This window comes from Atta colombica, unplaced genomic scaffold (genome assembly GCF_001594045.1).
Source record: "Atta colombica isolate Treedump-2 unplaced genomic scaffold, Acol1.0 scaffold157, whole genome shotgun sequence".
NCBI classification, from domain to species: domain Eukaryota; kingdom Metazoa; phylum Arthropoda; class Insecta; order Hymenoptera; family Formicidae; genus Atta; species Atta colombica.
The window spans coordinates 109,255-132,824 of NW_017259247.1; the positions used below are offsets into that span (position 1 = coordinate 109,255).

The 23,570-nt window shown below is 31.4% G+C and overlaps 1 protein-coding gene across 2 annotated transcripts in view; it reads left to right on the forward strand.

Moving 5' to 3' along the window:
* LOC108685777 (ecdysone receptor) overlaps nucleotides 1-23,570 on the forward strand; it is a 286,435-nt gene that overhangs the window by 79,051 nt on the left and 183,814 nt on the right. The window lies entirely within an intron of this gene.

A 23,570-nucleotide genomic window follows, 5' to 3' on the forward strand; every position in this document is an offset into this window, starting at 1 on the left:
TAAATATTATATATTTATTATATATTTAAATATTACATATTCGTATTAAAAAATGAACTTTTTTAAACTCTTGCATTTTTGCCATATATGCCACTCTTGAGATATATGCAAGAGTTTAAAAAAGTTTATTTTTTAATACGAAATATAAATATTTCTAATATATTTTTTTCATAATAATAGATAATACAAAGTTTTTACTGATATAGTTTGTTTACTTTAAACATAATAAATAATACTTAATAAATTAAGTTTTTGATAGGTGCGGTGTATATACCGGAATTACCCTAATGTAAACCAAAATAAATATTTGTTTTTCTAAGGTGGGTTCATTAAATTGTTTTGTGTCTTTGTCCGTTTATGAAATAAAGATTTTAATAAAATTATTAAATTAAATTAAAGGGCAAATAAGAATTACCATATCATAATAATTACAATAAATTATTGTTATTAAACAATAACAATAATTAGGACTCTTAAATTTTAAACAATACAAAAAGATAAATATAATAGGCTAATGAGAGTCAGCAACGATAAACGCAATTATTTAGTGAACAATCAATACTCAGATATTGGATTGATATCTTCTTTATTTTAAACGTTTCGACTCTCTTTGAAGTCCTTCTCAGCAAGAATGATGCAAGTATAATTAGCTCACATGTACATAATGCCTAAATCACTCGCAAATTGACAAAGATGCAGCGTTATTAATCTGATTTTTTAAAAATAAATCTTATTAAAGTGATATATGCATAAACTATTAAAATGACTTATCATCATGAAAGCATTGCACTGAAGCTTTGTTGAACATATTAAAACTTAAAAAGTAGAATTGTTAAAATCAGATATAAAGATCACACATTTTTAGAACACACGTCCGTGTATGACGACATGTCACTCAGATATGAATTATTCTCGAAGTAAGAGAACACACAGTAAACATTGAAGCAGAAATATGACGAACAAAACACATGTATATAGTTATTAATTTAAATCGATAAAAACCGCAATAAATTATTGTATAAGAATTAAAAACTGTCAAAAATATTAAAATTGTAAAATAAAGAATTACGTAATAAAAAGAAAAAATTCAATACAAAACATATTTCGTTAAAATTGTTACATTTTCGTCAATCAATAAAACTTTGTCAAAATAAATTAATAAACTATATAAATCTAAAAAGGTTTCTATCATCAGTCAGGAGAAATTTTCAAGCATCGCTGCATAGATATGATGCGGACCTTTTATATCTAAACGTAAATGGAGGCCATTCTTTTGCATATATATGAATGCCATTTCCGAAATCAATCTTTTGTTCAAAAATTTTTCCTTGTCTAAAATTTGGATGTTCTCCCAATTGAAGTCCCAGTCGAAGTGTGAAAATTCAATTACGATGTGTTTACGATTCAGTAATTACAGAGTGAATGTCAGTGTTCCAATTTATATGTACGATGTTCAGATATTCTGCTGGGAAGTTTCCTGCATGTTTGTCACACATACATTGGAGATTTGAACGTATTAAGAAAAAATTAACAAGCTACATAATTTACATACATATATTGATATAACATGTTTTGGTTACGAGATTGAGCCATTTTCAGACATATGTACAAAAGTTTAAAAATGAAAAACGAAACAGTTTTCATTTTTCTTTTTTCAACTTTTGTACATCCCGGAAGGAAATATGTTGTATAAAACATGAAATTGAAGAAACATCCATTTTTTATTTATATTTTAATATTAAAAGCAAATGTACGCGCTTGTTTGTTGTGTACTCCTTGAAGAAAAAAATGATTCTTTCTATTCTAAATCTATTTCAAACTATCAAAATAATAATAATTAATAAAATATATATTTGAAATCTTTAAATTGCGCCAATTATAATTAGAAAATATTTATATTTAGTTGAAATACTACTTTTAAGCAACAAATAGTCCTACTTTTAATTCTTTTTAAAAAATAATAATCATTTTTAATTTTCATAATTATTTAGAATAGGGAAGTCAGCTCCGATAATCTTGACTTTGTCATGTATTGTTAAAATCATGATCTTCAGAGACCTCCAAATTTTAGCCGTGGCTCGTTATTCGTTAAAAAGTTATTACCAAAAAAAAGTTTGAAAAGTGATGTCTTTTTTATTATATAAAATAAAAATTTCTTGTTTTAAAATATATTTTACAACTTTCCACGCGAAACAAGTTCCACTTCAAGTTCCAACCTCCTTATTCCTATCAAGAGACTCCTCTGTGAGACAAGATTTACCTAAATGAAAAGTCGTACGATTTTTGGCAGAAGAAAACAAACGCCAATTGTACGTGTGCTCCTTGAAGAAAAAAATGAATTTCTATTCCAAACTTATTCCAAATCTTTCGAAACTATCAAAGTAATTTCATCAAAAGCGTTGTACTTTTTTTAATTGACTAAAAAATTCTATTGAAATTTTCAGAATATTTTTGTTATTGGTTTTTTTTTTTAGAATACTCCTTTTAATTGAAGAGTATAGATGCAACAAAGTTGGCCAATAAGATCAATTGGAAAGAAAATGTTTTTATAATATGAAAAATATATAGACCTAAAAAGTTATGCCTAGATTTCCGATTTCGGCTCAATTTGTCAAAACCGATTTTCTCCAAAAGATTGATTTTAAAACCCGCACTTTTGTTGAGAAAAACTTTTCACAAAAAGATAGAAAAAAACAAAAAGATCTGTTCAAAAGTAGTCTCTTTTGCTTGGGAAATTTTTTGCAAAAGGAATGATCGGTCCTTTAAATCGTCCTTTTGGGTTTAGAGAATCGATTTTTTTTTAGAAAATCGGAATATCCTATAATTAAATTTCTTCAAACTTTACAATTTTTATAGGAAATATTTTTTATAATAGTTTTTTCATAATTATTTTTATAGGAAACATTTTTTAACCCTTAGTACGCACCTAGTTAGTTTTTAGTATCCTTATTACACATTCGATCATTCGTGTCCTGGATTAATTTTCATCACTTTTCCAAGTATATATAAATTAAATTTTGATTTTTACATATTTTGACATCTTTAGAAAGTATTTATATAGTTATATATTCATAACAAACTGTAGATAAATTGTTATAACTAAATATAGTCAACACGAGAAAACTGTTTCAAAAATGTAAAACTCTGAAACAAAAATATTTAAAGAAAAAATATGGTTCAAAATCTTAAAATTGATATTCCAAACTACAAAAAAATTAGTTCAAAGCTGTTCAAAAGGTTTAGTTATTGAGTAACTCAAAATAATTTTTATAATATAGGTATAAATTGAAGATTTATTGCATTTACATTTTAAATAATGCGTTTTATTATTTTATTATATGTTGTGTTAAAAAACTTATAATTATTAGGAAAATATTCTTTATGACATTACAGATAACATAATATATAATATTACTGACAATGTTTAGCATAAGAAAAAATCATGTTAATTAAGGGCTAATATGTTGTTCTAGGATTAAATTTTTTTTTTAATATTATAATTAATTCGTGAAATATTTCCACAATACAACAACAAGAATTAGTTGAAAATAAAGAAAAAAATAAAAATTTTTTAGTTACAAAAAATGTACACGCTGTACATACGTTGGGTCATGTGTGACTCAGAGGTGAATTTCGGAGCTATGCTAGTTAAAGGATATGCACGAATTGAGGCCGTAACATACAAAACTTGTTCTTTAGAGGCCAAACTTTTTTTACGAATAGAAAAGAGACCAGAATTTAATCAAGTGTTCTTAGTATTTTAAAGAAAAGAAATGCGCAGAACACGAAAGACCTGAAAGTGTGTATTAAGAGTTAAATATAATTTATTTATAATTGTTTATAAAATATTCAATCATTTTTTCACTCGGAACATTTTCGTGTATTCATCTTGTGTATTCAATTTTCATGTGAATATTTATGTTAACATATGCTGGGGCAGAATGTATTTGGAGATGAGATCATCGATCCTGTTATTAGGTTCAAGGCCGATTGAAATCGCTTCTTACTTTCGCTTCTCATAGCTGCTGACGGGAAACGCCGGAACGTAAATTATTTCACTTCGATCTTTTCCGCTTTTTTTCTATATCCTTCCACTCATGGTCGACTACATTCCTATGGGATCAAACCTGTAATACACATACAATTTTTCATATCCCGTGTAATTTTTATTAAATGATTGTTTAAATTGAATACTTTTTTCAAACATATAGATTCTATAATTTAAAACTTGTTTTTTAGCTTTATTTTTGACTAGAATCATAGTTTAAAATCATATATCAGTTTTATGTATTTTTTTACAGAGTTTTATGAATTTTCAGATAGTTATTTAATTTTCTAAATTCTTAAATTTTTTAAATTTAGTTAAATTCTTAAATCGGCAGGATTTGAAAAAGTCGAAATCAAAATAAAAACGCATATAAAACCTGATAAAATCAATAAATCCTAAAAAATAAAAATCCATTTGGAAATATAAATATTTAGAATAGGAGTCAATCTTCAAAATAAAAGTAAACAATAAATTCAAGGCTAATAAGAGTACAGAAGAAAGTACGCAACAATGATTAAATTGTAAAAAATTACTTCATTCCATTACGCAATATCTTCTTTATTCTGAATATACTTGACATCCCCATTAAGGTTTTTTTAAGATTTTTTTTGGGGTATTGAGTTTCACCGAGTTTCATGCGTTTTATTTTGTATAATCTATTAATGATTAACAAAATTCGCCATTCAGTTGATGTAATTCTATTATAGATCAATTTCACTTTAATATATTTGATTTAATTATTATATTAATTATTATATTAGACGTACACGTGTGTGTGTGTGTGTGTGTGTGTGTGCACACACACACACACACTTATGATATCGCATTCCATATTAAATCAATCATTCTTGAGGCTTCACTATTTTTTATTCAATTTATTTTTTTACAAAAGATGATTTCGTCATGTACGAAGTTTTGATATATTTGTCAGGTATAGTAGATTTTTTTTTTTTATAAATTGACTTAAAGGAATAAAACATGGAGTTTTGAATTATAATATTTGGAGAAGGATAGAGGTTGAAACATAAATAAATTAAATAAACTATTTTTTTAATTCTTTAAACATTTTTTTAATTCTTTAATTTAAAAAATCATTCAATGGTATATGAAGTCTCAAAAAGTCTTTATTTATTATTTATTTAAAAAAAAATGTGGCGTCTTTAGAAATTAATATTTTGCACATTATAATTTAATAAATAATTAAATTATAATGGGATGAAAAATCTCGTATAGTTTTTAATAATTTCACGTAAAAATGTATTTTAAATGTTTTAGTTTGTTGTTCAAAAATACTGACGAAGAATTATTCTAATTTAGCTTTTAGTAGAAATATAAGGACTATTCTACTATGCAGCTTTACAAATTTCCATTTTCAACATCATTTGCATATATATAACCCATATCACCATACTATACCTCCATACTTTACAATAGGAATCATGAAAATATCCTGATAATATTCGCCAACTCTTCTGCGTACATATGTGACAAGGCGTCCGAAAAATTTGACGAAAAATTAGAAAAATTAGCATTAATTTTAAATAATATTACTTCAAATTTTAATTTAGAATCAGAAACAAACGTTACTAAATAATAAAAAAATAGTAAACTAATCAAAATTAGATTTAGCAGATCATACAACACTGAACCAGTTCAGTTCGGTGAAATGATTTGTGTCGAAGAGCCTATTCTAAGTGACATTTCTTGTTTTTATTTGATAGCTACGGCTTCTTCCTGGCCTTGCATTCTCTAAATCCAGCATTAAGCCTTTTTCAGGGAATCAAAATAACGTGTTATTTGCAATGCCGTTACCGTTATAAGTTATTTTTTAATAACAGATTGATAATGATGTTACCTTTTTTTAAGTAATTGTAGTTATATTTTTTCGTAACGCATTTAATCAGGAAATGAAAAGTTTATTTTTAAAAATCACTAGTTACCGTCACTAATTATTGATTTTCAAAAGTAATTCATTATCATTATTTTAAAGTAATTCATTATCGTTACTTTAAAAGTAATGATTCACTGCTTTTCCGTTATTTTTTTCATATAGTTTTCGTATAGTTTTAAAATTAAAAAAAAACTGTTTTTTCAGCAATTTTCCGAAAAAAAGAAAACAATTTTTTCCATTTCAGCGAATTTTCTCAGTTTCTTTCTTAAAAGTAAAAAAATTCATTACAAAATTCATGAATTTTGTAAATGAATCATTTCATAAAATCTGCCATATTTACTTGTTTCTATAAATAAAATAATTTTAATTTTCTTTTTGAAAAAAGTGATTTTTTAAATATGATGATAAATATGAAAACAAGATCAGATTAAATAAAAAATTTATTTTCATATATTTTTAAAAATATTAGTTAAAAACGCGCGCGCACGCACGCACGCACGCACGTACGCACGCACGCACGCACGCACGCATGCACGCACGCACGCACGCACACACACACAGTAACAGTGTAAAATTTCCAAAACACAAAGAGGTTAAGAAAAAAGATTTTAAAGTATTTAAAATATAAACAAAACAATACAGCCAAATTTATACATTTTTTGTACCTGCAACTTTATATTAAAAAATTTATTTAATTTTAACGATATATTTACATTTAAATACATTTTGATTTGAAATTCTTTTTAAAATGTATAAAACACAAAATCATCTGATTCAAAATAACAACGATTGATTATAATTACATTTGGATAAAAATATAAACTTATCAAATTTTATTAGGTGTACAACTTTGCTTCCGCCGTTTTTTCCGAAATTCGAGGCTTTATTGTAAAAAACTGGTTATACATTTATGATTCAAAGTATTGTCCATCGCTGGCCACTACTTTCTCTCATCTTTCGGATAGCGTACGAATCCCGTCAAAAAAATTGGTCATCTTTTGAGGCTATCCACGAATCGATCCAATTTTTTACTTCTTCATAAGACCGGAAGTGCTGTTCAGCCAGGCCGTGTGCCATTGATCGAAACAAGTGATAGTCAGAGGGAGCAACGTCTGGAGAATACGGCGGGTGGGGTAGGACTTCCCATTTCAACGTTTCCAAGTATGTCTTGACCACTTTCGCAACATGGGGTCGAGCATTGTCATGCTGCAAAATCACTTTATCGTGTCTCTCGTTGTATTGCGGCCGTTTGTCTTTCAATGCTCGGCTCAAACGCATCAATTGCGTTCGATACCGATCGCCTGTGATTGTTTCAGTTGGTTTTAACAGTTCATAATACACTACGCCGAGCTGGTCCCACCAAATACAAAGCATGACCTTGGACGTCAAAATCACCGTTCTTGAAGCGTTGAAACCACTCACGACACGTTCTTTCACTAATAGCGGCCTCACCATAAGTATTTGAGAGCATTCGATGGCCGCAGATTTCTTCATATTGAAGCAAAAAATTAAAACCTCCCGCAAATGACGAGAATTTGGTTCGTAAACTGACATTTTCAATCGAGAATAACTTTATGATGCAGACACAAATCGACTAATGTTTCTATGGGGTTATGTTGACAGGTGCCCAGGTTTATTGTATGACGTCTATGATCTATTTATTTCGACCACCACTTACCGCTAAAGCCATCTATAGGAAAACGGCGGAAGCAAAGGTGTACACCTAATACATATTTTATTAACATTAAAAGTAAAGTTGATCCATTATTATATCATCGTTTAAATGTCCTCTTGAAGGCAACAATACATAATTAGCGATACTATCTCAATTGTATTGTAAGATCGTTATTTCTTGACTTTGAATCACTCAAATCATATTTAATATATATATTATTCATTTAATATATATATTATTTAATATATATATTATTCGAATACAAAATATAAGTATTCGCTCGTGTAGTCTAACAGTGAATCAGTGGTACACTATGAACTATTGCGATATGTCGTAAATGCGTTACCAGATTGTGCTATTATCATGCAGTGACTCGCATTTGAATCCCTCCTCGACTCCCCAGTCGACTGGCAAATTGTATCGAAGACGGTCGTGTAATACGTTGTAATGTGTAATAAAATTATACATTATAAAAATTTTTAGTTGCAAAGTAAGTTTTTTTCATAAGTTTTTTTTTATGCATTTTTTATGTTTTCGTTGTTTTACATTTTTTTCATTGTGCAGTAGTTTTATGTGCATATTTGCTTTATTATTTTATAAGCAACTTTTTTCTGTTGTATTATTTTACCACATTATTTTTGGAGATTATCATGAAAAAAGTTAGGTGATCTACAATGAATCATTTTGATGTAGTGAATAATGAACCATGATTCATTGTAGACCATGTAACTTTTTTACAATAACTTTCAAGATAATAATTCATTATGGTAATTATTTAGAGTACGATCTCTTCCCCTTAAAGTCTTAATAAAAATATACTCATGCGACACGTTTTTACTCAAAATGAAAAAAAACTTTCAAAACGAATCTAGGAGAAAAACATAGCGGTCAGCCTCGTGAATCCTTATCATCTTATAATTATCTATTTTCTAAATAAACATTTTAAAATAGGGTGATATAGTAAAACTATAAAATAATCTTAATAATTCACAGTATAAAACATGTAATTCATTATTAAAAATAGCATGGTTTATTGTGTATATACTCCTTATACAATGAATCATTTCTTATTTTTTAAAATAGAATTGTGATTAAACTTAAAAAATAACTAATGTTATTGTTTATAATATATAAAGTTAAATATATATAAGTTAAATTCATAAATTGTATGCTAAAACTCAGATCTTCTGAAATCGAGAAAGATATAAGTCTTTGAAATTTACATGGTCATTGTTGTACCATTTACCCTATATACAAAGCAATATTAAAGTGATTTCATAAATCTATTCAAAGTCAATAATTTAAAAAATGAGCAACATTGTTAGGTGGATAAAATTACAAATTGAATTTATTAATTTACATTAAAAATTTATTAATTTTAAAGTATTTGTATGTATTTGGACTTTATTTAGTCCTCTTCTGAAGAAATAAATTGAAATTTTTCAACGCACAGAAGAATGAACAGATATAACATCAACAACAATAAGTTACAAACTTTTTCTTATTAATGATAAACATCATTTTTTTCTCTTCGGTGATCTCTAGAGTGGATATAAAGAGAGTGACGCCAATTAACCGGAAGTCACCATTTGATGTCTTATATCTGGGGTATCTATATGACACAATTTCTCGTCTTTTTTTAACATTGTCTTCTTTCTAATTAACAATAAGGACACTTTCTCTCTTTTTCTGGTTTTCTCTTATTTACTTTTCTAACTCAGTAAGGACACTTAATGGCGGAATTAATCAGCATTAAGCACATGTATTGGCGCTAATCTCTTTATACTCCCTTTAAGGTATGATCAACACGATATTGCAATATCAATTAAAAAGGGATCAATTAAAAGAAAGAATTTTACAAAGAATTTTACTGACCAATTAAAAAACGCTTCAAAGCATTTGCGACTTTGACCACTTAGTGAACCATTGACAAGTGTTACGGTTTGCCGCAGCTTAGAGTTGCCTCTAGTTGGTGTACGACATCGATTTTGACACAACGATTTGCCAGTTTAATGGCTTGCCAACGATAATCGCCAGTTTAATGGCTTAGAGTTGAAATTTTATTTCTTGAAGGGTTTAGTAATCGATAGAGTTAAACGGCGCGAGAGATATTGTTGATTCGCAAAGTCCGGTTTTCAGCTTGGCTAGACACGAGTTTGTGAAATAGTTACTATGGTCGATTCGGAATTGTTTCACGGTTGCTCGCCCGTTTCGACTAGATAAAAAACTGCGCTGTAGCTGAGAGTAGGTCTCGCAGCTTGTGATTGGTCGACAGGAAGTGAGTGTTCGAGAACAACAAACATATATAGACATCGAGACAGCTTGATGATCCGAGATGCAGACGGTGTCAGTCGGCAAGATAGTATGCTATTCGATCGTGAGATGGCTCCGAATTAAAGCATGTTTCGCAGAGAGCCTCCCGGCTCACGCGATTCAAATCGCGACGTTTGCATAGAACGAGCCATTGAGCCAAACATGATAAGCCTCGCCGCCCACAGCGTCATTGCGAGTACCTTGCGAGACAATGTCGAGGCACATAATAAAAGATCACGCTATGTTCCGATCGATTGATTCACGTTAAGTTGGAAGCGATTACTCGAGTCGCGGCGACCTCAATATAATATTAATACGTGAACCGTGGCTTGGTTTAAAACACAGCCCGGCCTAACACGCGGTCTAACGCGCCGCCGCGCGATCGTGACAGAGTATGTCGAAGGGTTGCGTTTTAAGATGGTGGCGCCCAGGCTCCATGTGGCCGAGAATGCTTGGCAACATGAAGGACCAACACAATGCATTTATTAGGGTGACTCATCATAGCACTTCCTTGCCCATCAGCGTGGGTTGGCGTCTCCGGCAGTCCACATAGCACGTCATGATAATTCGGGTGATGACGCTGTTTGTTATAGAATCTCACACTGACTTTTAGGAAGAAAGAGATTGGCGAGTAAGAGAATGTAGAATAATTTCTGTTTATTTGCGCTCTAATATTTATTTAAAATTGTCAGCTCCAAATTCTTACAAATGATGTCTCTAGATATGCATAAGGAGTATTCATTCTTTGTACAATTTGATAGTTCGACTATTTCTCTTATGCTATCAGCAGCAATTTTTATTACACTTGTCTAGTGATGCTTTGTTGAGAACACGTGGTGGTGGATTATTTCAGACTATTGATATCAGACGTTAGTTATTTATTATCATTTAATCACAAATGCGCTACAAAAATCTACGCTAGTATTAAAATAACTAATTAAAATAACTAATTACTACGTACGAGTTAGTTATTAGATTCTACTGTGAGAGGGACTTCTGCAGAGAGATTGAGTCGGATTCACAACACTTACAAAACAACACATGATTATAGATTTGTGCGACTCCGCAAGAGTCATCGACACTTAGGTCCGCTCAATCAGGAGTCCGGAAATAGAAAGAGAGAGAAAAGGACGCTTCGTTCCGAAAGTTAAGCATCCGTCACCCTACTCCCACGCATTTTGAGTCTTACGTAATAGTGAGGAGAGCACTCAGCTCTAGGGCTGATTTGCCTGGCGACTGATTATTTATTTCTTCTAAATGATATTATTTGGCAACGCGACCCGAATCGCTCGCATGCGGGGGCGGTGTGTCACGTTACGCTTGAATCAGCGGTTATTGTGCATCAAAAGAGGAAAAAGAAAATATCACTGTCACACGAATGTAACACAAGATAGCAGACAAATCGAATATTTCTGATTTATTATATTTATGTTATATAATTTGGAGTAAAAAAAAGCAATTAAACAATTTAAATAGTATTTTTCTTGTTATTAACAAATTTTCATCATGTGTCAAGTTAGCAGACAGCGATTTTATTTAATATATTTTATGAATGGAATCGATTAGAAATCATTTAGGGAAGACATCTTTATTATTATTTTTATTTAGGAAAAGTCACTATTTGGTAATTCAATAGATTTAGGCTAGCGTTCCATGGAGCGGAAATTTACAGCAGAATGGAACAGCGCGATCAATTACAATTCTACAATTATTACTCTACTTTCTTTTCTGCGATTGATCTTACTATTCTGTTTCACTGTAAATTTTCGCTCATGGGACGTCAGCTTACACATTATGAAAACGAACAAAGCCCGGGTGTAGTATAATGAGATAGTATAATGAATGTAGTAAACCTAAAATCATCAAAAATTAATCAATTAGCTCGGATCTAATTATGCGTAGTAAGAAATTATATGTAGTAAGAAATCAATTTAATTATAAACTTAATTATACTCGATTAATTTTGTTCAACTTGATTGGTCAATTTCTTGTGGCTTAAGGCTTTCTACATTTATTATAGACCATCCGAAAAGTTTGCGAACGCAGTCTAACATTGAAGTTATATATTCGAATTTCGGAGTAAACTTTGAACATACAATAAAAATATAAAATATAGGAAATTTGTTAGTACGTATTATTTTCTTAATTTGTAAATATTATTATTATTTAAATATACTATTATTAAATATATTATTTATTATTAAATATATTATTATTATTTAAATGCACTTCAAGAAGAAAAATTTTAATATTTATTCTTTATTTTTGTTATTTAGTAAAGTCGGACAAACGGTTTTATGTATGTACATACATATAAGCCCGTATTCAGAACGCGCTTACAATGATGTTAGCGCGCTGACATACTATATTTTACGTCATGCATATTATAGAATTTCAGAGATAAAAGTGCACTTTTATCTCGATAAAAGTGCGTTCTGAATATGAGCCAATATGTATATTGCCTCCTGTACATTAATCGTTATAAGCGATGAACGACGAGTGATATCCAACTCTGCTTTCTGATGATGCAAAGCAAAGTTCTCATTGGATATCGCTCGTCGCTCATCGCGTTCAGTGTGCAGTAGGCATATGTCAAGAGATATGTACTACATCTAGGCTTTGTTCGTTTTCATAATGTGTAAATCTACTGAATTATCAAATAGTGACTTTTCCCAAATGAGAATAATAATGAAGACGTTTTCCCCAAACGATTTCATTCATAAAATATATATTCATTAAATAAAATCGCTGTCTGTTAACTTGACGCATGATACAATTTGTTAATAACAAGAAAAATACTATTACTTAAATATTTAAATTTTCCCAAATTTTCCCAAACGATTCCCAAATTATATAGACATAAATAAATCAGAATAATTCAATTGTCTACTATCTTGTCAGTGGTCTCTAGTGATCCTTAATTGGTATGATCTGTTTGCAAAGATCAATCAATTCAGCAAAAATTCCTCTTTTGGGAAACTCTTGTAGTCAATTTTTGATAAAATACTTGGTCTGTCAATTGTTTACATTCATTGTTGTACGACTTGAAACATGATTAAATAACTTTATAAATGCAAAAATTTTCAGTGGTATTACTATTGACTTACTTTTGAAATTGTGAATATGTTTTGTGATTCACTATTTTTAAAGTCTTTAAAATAAATTGTATCGATGTTTATCCCAACGGTTAACAAGAGACTAATGTGATAAATATGTATGTCATTGTTTTCGATCGATATATACATATAATGTCTAAAATAAACATTTGTGTTGTCTGTGTATTCATTAGATACTTCTAATGTAACGACAACAAATTAAAATAAGATTTAAATATATTTTTATACATCCTACTGTGGCTACGAAAAAATAAAGTTGGAGACGAAAAACCGGAACGGAATAATTCTGATTGATTAGCTTCTATTCTGTTTCCTTTTCGTTATTGTTCCATTCCGCTGTTTCTTTCTTCATTGGGATGCACCCTTAAAATTATTCTTAGAACTTAATAACAATAAATTATAAATATTGATCAAAGACTGCAGATTAAATATACAAAAATTGTATCATAAATAGTTACGTCCGCCGATAGTGACAATTGAAATTATATACAAAAATTGAAATTATGTTATCGCCACGTCGCCGTCGGATAGGAACTGAAGAGATAGACAATACGGCGCGACACGTGGATATAACGGAGATTGAAAGAGTGGCGGATTGTTTATTAGAGTGAGAGAGATATCAGATTGGTGGCGAGCAGCAAATCGTGAGATTCGCCGTCAAGCGGCTACAGGATTTCTAAATCACTTTTATAAGAATATTAAATTATTTAATTAAGTCAAAATACTGAGAATTGATATTTAGCCATTTATATCTTTAATATTGAGATTAAATATCTGAGATTTAATATTTAGATATTATTGGGAGTGTGCATTAATTTTAAAGGATTTTCAAGAGATAGCGTAATTAGTACTATTGCATCGGGCCATATTGTTGCTACCTTCATGTTCAAAACATCATGTGATTTTAATTTTCAGTATGTGTCACTTTGCCGAAGTGTAAACAATATTATTTTTTTGAGATTGAATATGTTGAATTTTGTGCCAACAAAATGCAATTTGCGGAAAGCTTTTTTATTTCCATTTGAAGAAAAGTGCTGCTGAAAGTTGACGAACGTTATTGGAAGCTTATGGTTATTATACTCCATCGATTTCAACATATGAGTACTGGTTTTGACACTATAAAAAAGATGATTTTGACATGAAAAACAAGGAATGTTTAAACCAGCTGAAAAAGTTTTTTTTTGAAGATGAAGAAATGGTAGCTTTACTCGATCAAGACCCGAATCAAACGCAAGAAGTATTTGCAGAATCGTTAAATGTTCATCAACGATTTCCGTTTGAAGGCCATTGGAATGGATTCAAAAACAAGGAAATTGAGTGTCGTGCAAGCCATGGGACGTTGAAAGGCGCAAAATAACTTGTGAATTGTTGCTTCAAAGACATAGAAGAAAAAGTTTTTGTATCGTATCGTGACGAGTGGTAAAAAATGGATACACTACGATAATCCGAAGTGCAAAAAATCATGATGCAGGCCAGATGAACCATCAACATCGACGATAAAATCGAATATTCATGGCGCCAAACTCATGCTCTGTATTTGATGGGATCAGCTGGGTGTAGTGTATTAAGAGCTGCTTCAACCCAACGAAACCATCACTGGAACGCTATCAACAACAATTGATTGAGCTGAGTATTGAAGCAAAATCGGCCAGATTACGCGAAAAAAACACGATAAAGTGATTTTCCAACACGATAATACTCGGCTAGGAAAGGAAATGTTAGAAACTCTTATCGGAATATCCTATCATACCCGCCGTATTCTCTAGATATTGCTCCTTCCGATTATCACCTATTTCGATTGATGACTTATGACCTATCTGAGTAGCGCTTTCATTCTAATGAAGATATCACAAAATGGATTTTCACGGATAGCCTCAAAAGATGTGTCATTCTCTCGACATGGAATCCACCTATTACCAGAAAGATGGGAAAAAATAGTGATTAGCTATGGACATTTTGAATAATCAATTTGTAACCATTTTTTCACAATAAAGCTGTATTTTTATCAAAAAATCCCTTAAAATTAATGTACTCCCAATATCAGAACACAGTTGATTATTAAATTAATCGAAGCATAGAACATTTGTTTAATTGACATTTATGCTTTTAAAGATTATTAACATTTATGCTTTTAAAGATTGGAGACAATATTTTAATTATGATATTTTATTCTATGATATTCACACGAAATCATAATTCGCGACAACAACAAGGAGTAAATCGTTATAAGCAGGAAAGTTGTCGAAGTATGAGAGAGAGATAGGCTATATGAATAACACAGAAATTAACAAGAGAATAAATAACAAGTATTTGAGATTTATAATTGACTTACTACAAACTTTCAGACATTAGCTCAATAGACTTGATCTTATAGGCTTGGCATCCGCAAGAAACAACAATAATCGAGAGATAACAATAAAATCATATTAATATCGGTTTGATAACCCTAGATCTCGCTAAATCTTGGCTCTATGAGTAATCACATAGAAAAGGCGAATATACGACAGCCAAATGCGAAATAAAGCGATAAATAATCTAGCGGTATATAAGAGCTCATAGTAACAAAAAAAAATATCTTATCTTATAGATTACATCGTCGCAAATCGAAAATGATCTCTAGCGCGGCTTTTACAGTAATTTTAGTGTCGCAATCACGAACGTCTCAATCGAATAATACACAATGAAATGATATAAATTGACTCGACTACGGTAAGGAGGCGAGCGCGAATCGGTAGCTAGTATAATATTTCTCTCAGAAAGAAAGAGCGTTCGAGCGGATGGCACGTAGCTCGTAATTTTGCTGACTTATACAGTAGTCATTAGGCTGCTCGAAACTTCTCGAGTTTTCGTGCGATGCATCCGTCGTCAGGAACTCCATGATCGGCAATAAAAATATGCAAAGTTCATCTCACCTAATGGATCTTCATATCCTCCGATATTCTTACGATATTATTTTCGATAATCTCATGAGATTGTGCGTCCTCTCACAGTTACAAACTCAGCCATAGTACGAACTACGAATCCTGACACTGCCGGCCAGGAGTTTTCCGCGAATTCATGCAGGTCATTCAATCCCCTTCTAATCAGGGCCATGTCATGCGCCGATTGGTCCTTATCTGTCATACGGCTCCGCGTATCATATTAGGAACTGACATATTCATCATGACATCTGGTAGCAAAAAAAAATTATCCTATACCTTGTAATCAGTATTCGTGAGCTGTGAATTGATCGATAAACAAATCGAATTTTCTGAAATAAAATTATAGTAAGTTTTCGAAATGAAAGGAGCAACATTTTTACCGCGATCGAAAGTCAAATATTCTGAATATTGGTTCAAGTTTGGATGTCGAAGCAAATCTAATAAGAATTTAATGCTTCGTTTTTATAGTTTTCCAAGAGCTAATGAATATGTGTATGTAAAGAATATTTTTGAAAACTTGGAAAAACGTGATAAAATAAAAGCATGGATACATGCTTTAACAATACAGAATATCATTCGTAAGACAAGAGTATGTTTGCTATATTTCAAACGAGAGGATTATATAATATGTTCCTAGGTAAGCCAATATTCAGAAACAAGGTTAGATGACACTTAACCTCTGTGTTACATGATGATGATCATTAAAGCATAATTAATACAGAGTTATACGGAAATTAATTTATATATTGATTTATAGATATTGCCCCAAAAAGAAAAAAATTGAAACGAACCGCTGTTCTGTACTTGTCAGGTAGATATGGAAAATTATTGAACGTGACAATAATCGTTTACAAAGGAGAAGAAGTTTCAAATAAGAAATTTTATTGTATCAAATTCAAACAAGTTGAAAATTTTATCAAATTCAACACAAGTTGAAAATTCTATTATTATTCTGCAGGTTAATGATGACAATAAGCGTCGCAATGCACTATCCGACGCGGGCGCTCAGTTGCGATTAGCTACGCGTGACACGATGATACGCGCATGTATACTCACCGACTAAAAGGTTGCAACATTTTTTTTCGAATAGATAATTTTTTCGGATTGCAGTTTGCTCACCGAGCGATTATTTCTTGCTTATGAATCCGTAAATAAAACTAATCGCTTGGTAAGTAGACTGCATTTCGAAAACTGTAGAAGAAAAATCTATTGCCTTTTAATCAATGGACAAGTTCAAGACAGCAAAGCGGAAGGCATGCTTGCTGAGCGAATGAGCGTAATTGGTTCTTATCTGTGAATCCAACCAATCATGTTTAATTGTTTAGCGAACAGACCTAGTCGCTTTGTCATATTAAACGCGCCCAATGAATGTAATCAGTTACGTTTTCCTTCTCCTCTCCTTTCTCTCTCTCTCTCTCTCTCTCTCCTCCCCTCCTTCCCTCGCTCCCTCTCCCCACCTTGTAGAGATGTCTTCATAGCTGAACTAGAAAAGGGCAGGATAATTTTATAACCGTGAATTCCAATGAGATTCTCATAAATCCTACATCAAATAACAATAAGTTGTTAAGCTCTTTCACATTAATTTTATCATGCATAACGTTTCACGCATACTTGATCGATTTACAAACGAATTTATCAGTTTTGTTATTATTAATCATTAATTAATTATTTAGAGATTGAGAATTATTCCAAGAAAGAAATAAATTACATATAGTAATTATTAATTAGAAGTTTTTCTCTTTTTATAAATTGTATCGTATATCAATTCACGGATTTATCCACGCACTTGATTTTTATAAACGAATCTATTGGCTTACTACTACTAATTATTTCCGATTAATCATTCAGCAACTGAGAGTAGCTACAAGGAGGGAAACACATTGCACGCGATATCACAATCTTTCATCGCAAATCAATACAGCCACAGATTTACACAAGTACTTGAACAAAATGAGGAATTTACTAACCTTATTATCGATTAATTATTCGACGATAAATTAGAATTACGGGAGCGTTACACACATGTTAATTTTGCGGCACACGATGCTTTTTTCCTGCTGGATTGTTTGCGTGTTACTGTGCTGATTGGTTACTACGCTAGAAATTATGTGGCTTGCTGGCTACGCTGCAGGCTGATCTGTTGGATTTTCGTGATAAAATATAGAATCGATGTTATTTTTCTTGCTTGATTTTATATTGGCTTATTGTAGAGCCAATTAGGACGTATTATCGCCTTATTAAAATTAAGAGTCCGGCAGACAAAATTTCTGTAAAATAACTGTAAAATAATCTTTATACGTAATCTAACGAAAATAGAAATAGCAGTAATTAAACTATTTTCTCCGCATCAGGATTCTCCGCATTCTATTCATATCATCCATGTAGATAAATCTATAGGTAAATTATGTACAAATTCCGTTATTTTTATTATATAACAAATGAGTTAGGTTATAGTATATTGACGTCCGTTACGATTATCATAACACTGTGTGTCTAGCAGTTTTTCTACCAAAGTGAAGAGAAATATGTCCACGTGTAAACAAAACAAAAAAAAAATGGACAAAAAACGCAATTTTATGTCTGATAGAGGCCTACAAAGAAGAATCCTGTTTATATGCAGTAACACATCAATTATCATAATAAACATCTTTGAAGTGAGGTATTAAAGAAAGTGCCGCTGTCTCAATGTTTAGATCTGGGATAGAAAGCGAATGCACAACAAAGTTTTACAATTTGCGAAACTAATTTAATATCGAAAATATAAAAATAAAATCGTCAATAAAATCTGTTCCATTCAATTTGTTCCATGCAAGATTTTTTATATATATTTATTTTATTATAATATTTAGATAATTCCATCAAGTTCTGTGAAATGCAAAATTCCAGCTGCTCAGCCAGTACGAAAACTCGCATCGTTTGAAAACAAACTAGCAATACAGCCAGCACTTGCAACAAATCCAGCTAGCAATCCAACAAGAAAATAAATATCGTGTACCACTAGCTTTATTCGACACGAAGGCTCGATGTTAACAAACAGGACCTATAAATTCCCGTACATTTGAGGGGATCAAAGTTTGTGGCGCTCTCGCTGCACAGTTGACAAAATGGAACTCTCAAAATCTGACTATTATCACGTCTAATATGCCGCAACTAATTATAATTCGCGAGTTAACGTCTAATCCTGTTGGCTTCGGGCGGATTGGACAAGTCGTTTAGAGCAAAATCTAAAAATCCTTAGAGACAGGCGTCGTCTGTTAGCAGAGCGCTGCGATATCATCACGATTGTGAATTCTGAGTTCCACGGCTGTTCCTCAATTCTGATAAGGTAAATCATGTACCATGTACGTACGTTGGTACAGTATCACAATTCGCCACTGGCTGTGCGACTGAGAGTTAGGAGCTCTGCACAATAAAAGGAACAGAGAACAGAGAATAAGAATTTCAACCTATCAGAAACTATGTATTCCACAGTACATGATTTCTGATTGGTTAAATTCTTATTCTCTATTCTCCGTTCCTTGTTCTTTTTATTGTGCAGAGCTCCTAAGAGAGAGTGAGCATCCATCACATCTGTCAAATCGACGCGGCAGACTGAGTTGAAGACTGTGTCGCACGGCGTGATAATAGGCGGTTTGTATGTAAACGGGTTCCAAACCAGAAACTCAAAATGCTGCCGCGTTCTACTGCCGTTTGACAAAGTGGATGTAAACTACACAACATCCACTTTTCTTAGGGTACCAGGTGTACAAGTATGAAATGACGATTTGAGAAACAGCGCACTAATGCAGTGTGAAGTACAAAGATTTAACATTATACGCCATTTTATTTTATTGTACCATCAACAAGTGTCAAATGCGCAAAGTGATTTGATTGAAAAGTGTTTGCATAGTATTGTGTTGCTGTGTTAATATGACGAAATTTGTACCAAATAAGGAGCATTCGCGGACAGCATTAATTTTTTTGTTTTCATTTGAAGAAAACTGCTGCGGAATCATACCGATTACTTGGAGAAGCTTATGATGAACATGCTCCATCGCAAAAAACATGTGAATGATGGTTTCAGCGTTTCAAAATTGGAGATTTCGATGTTGCAGACAAGGAACACGGAAAACCGCCCAAAAAGTACGAAGACGAATTGCATGGAATTGCAAGCATTGCTGGATGAAGATGATTCACAAACACAAAAACAACTCGCAGAGCAATTGAGCGTTAGTCAACAAACTGTTTCCAATCGCCTACGAGAGATGGGAAAGATTCAAAAAGTCAGCATATGGGTGCCACATGAATTGAACGAGAGACTGATGAAGAGGCGCAAAAACACATGTGAAATTTTGCTCGAACGATACAGAAGAAAGTCATTCTTGCATCGTATCATTACTGGGAATGAAAAGTAGATTTTTTTTGAGAATCCCAAGCGCAAAAAATCATGGGTAGACCCAGGCGCACCATCCACATCGATCGCAAGACCGAATCGCTTTGGCAGGAAGATGATGCTCTGTGTTTGATGGGACCAGAAGGGTGTGATCTATTATGAGCTATTGAAACCTGGCAAAACGGTTAATACCAAACGCTATCAACAACAATTGATCGATTTGAACCGTTCGCTGCTTAAAAAATGACCAGAATACTAAAAGAGGCAACACAAGGTCATTTTTCTCCATGACAATGCTCCATCACATACGGCAAAACCAGTACGGGACACGTTGGAAGCACTCAGGGGAAATGGGAAATTCTACCCCATGCGGCTTACTCACCAGACTTGGCTCCTTCCGATTACCACTTGTTTGCATCGATGGGTTACGCACTTGCTGAGCAGCGCTTTGGTTCGTACGAAGATGTGAAAAAAATGGCTCGATGAATGTTCGCGGCAAAAGGAAGATTTTTACTGACGCGGTATCCACAAATTGCCCGAAAGATGGGAAAAATGTGTAACTAGCAATGGAGCATACTTTGAATAAATCTCTTTTATCGTTCTTCCGAATTTAACGTGTTTTTTTTTTGGGAAAAAAATCGTCATTTCATATTTGTACACCTGGTATATATTATTTCATTATAAAAATTGTGAGGCACTGATTGTACTTGTACTCTATGCTCGCAGTTATCTGAGATAGCTGGCTAGGAGCCATTTAGCCGTATATATATATGTAACTTAAGTTTTCGTAATTGTTTTAGCCTATTAACTATTCGGAAAATTCGTTAGAATATGCGATAGTATAATGATTAATAGTGACTAATGAGATCAATGCTAAAACATAATTCAGTCTTAAGAATATATTACTCGTAAAATAATTCTAATGAGATAGAATGATCCAGACGATTTGTTGATTGGAATCTGCGGCTTCCTAGAGCGTTTGTTGCTCACGTATAAGAGGTTTTAGAGAATTAGAGAAGATTTGTCGAGATATTTAGTAGAGACACGTGGCTTATTGCGGCGGAAGCCGTCAGCAAGCTCTCGATCATGCTTTTCAACACGAGTTCGAAAACAGAGAGCGTGAGTGATGCCTCCTTCTGAAAGAATTAGGCATCCTTCCTTGCCCTATTCCAGAGATCTTCTATGTTTTATGTTTTTCAAAATATATATCAGACTAAAAAAATGCAAAAAAAAATTTTTAAATGTCTTGTAAATTATTGGTTTTTTTTAATATCTCTAACTTAAGGAAATGCTGAAGTAACCAAATTATAAAGATATTGCAAATTGATATAAATCTCCGAATTTACTGAACAAAAATCCTTTTAGAATTAAGGTAGATACAAAATTGATGATGTTGCAGTGGATTTTACAAAATAAAAAAAAAAGTTAAAACTTATATTTTTAAAAACTTATATTTTTTTCCTTAATAACAAAAATTTTATAGCTCCTGTGGATAAAACGACAATTCAGCACCCGTTTTTATGTGAAACAAACAATTTGTGAGTTTATGAACATAAGATTAAAAGCTTAGAAAGAAAGATTAAAAAGAAAGATTTATATCGATCTGAAAATTACGTGTATATGAATGCTGAACGATTCGGAATGTTAAACAAAGCAATTATGTCTAACAATAGATGCTTAATCTTGCAAGAGATGGCGTCGCAATATGTTAGATAAATGAAAGCGTTGAGTGCAGAGACACAATATATGATAAATATAAAAAATGAATGAAAGATATCACTATTATCGAATTTAGAATTTAAAAAAGTCTGTACTAGCGACTTCGGTCATCGCTCCCTTTAAACATGTTGTCGATAAAAAATATGTATTGAACATTTTAGCCCCCTTTATAGATCCACTAAATTTCATTAAAATCGAAAAAGGACTAGAGAGTTAAGTAGATAAATATTATGAAAATAGAATTATTAGAAAAATTTTATATGTATAAATTTAATATGAATGTTTATAAAGGAAAGCACTTTTCATCCTTTTTCAGTTTTTTAAATTTTTAAATATGATCTAATTAATTATAGTTATTTAATATAATAATATAAATTAAGGAATCATTTTATTTTATGTTACAGATTTTTCGAGTAGCGAGCAACAGCTTCAATTATGAAGATATAATAAACACACGCACATGTCAAAATGCGTTTGGAGGCTGTGATTATTTTATTTTAAGTTTGAATAATCGAATAATTCGAAACTATAATTTTCTCTTTAAAAATTATTTAATAATCGATATATCAATGTATCGATACTCTAGTGCTTTCATCAATTGGAAAAGTTAATGATGATTTAAGTTTGAAAAACGACAAACTTATTGAAAATATTTTTTGTCATTAAAAAGCAACTGAAAAAGTGAAACAATTGTGAAAAAATTTTTAATTCTTTTAGTTTTTTAATATACAGAGTGTCTCAAAAAGAACATTTAATACTTTAGAAAATATAAGTTTTACAGAAAAGTATTTCAGATAAAAGTTGTAGGATCTATTTATTGATTTTATTAATTTGACTTTAGATAGCGTCGCCAAGGTTAGGTCACATCGATTTTTTTAAATAGCATATTCTATTTTTGATTCTAAAATCTAATAGCTAGTGTCAAGAGCTTTGCAAAATATTACAACAAAATTATTTTTCATAAAATATTTTTTTAGTTATAAGGCTTAAAAGTTACAGTATCGTCGGCATTACGCAAAGTGTTCGACTGATGGTTTAAACCTCTTAAATGTTGTTCAAAATCATGTCCTGGATAATATTCATTAAAAATCAAAATCACTGGAGATTGTTTCTCTTGTTTTTATTTTTGTGCTGAAAATTTATTTTTATAAAAATTAAAATAATACTACTACTGTCAGCGGCAGTATTATAACTTTCAAGTCTTATAATTCGAAAAATACTTTATGAAAAATAACTATATTATAGTGTTTTGTAAAACTTTTGACACTATTAGATTCTGAAATCAAAAATAGACTGTTATTAAAAAAAAATCGATGTAATCTTGATCAGACCTTGGCGACGTCACTTAAGATCAAACTGATAAAATCAGGAAATAGATCTTTTGGAATCTTATAACTTTTGTCTGAAATATTTTTCTTAAAAAACTTCTGACATATTCAAGTGACTTCAAGTAACTCGACCTTTTTGGGATATTGTGTGTGTGTGTGTGTGTGTGTGTGTGTGTGGTGTGTGTGT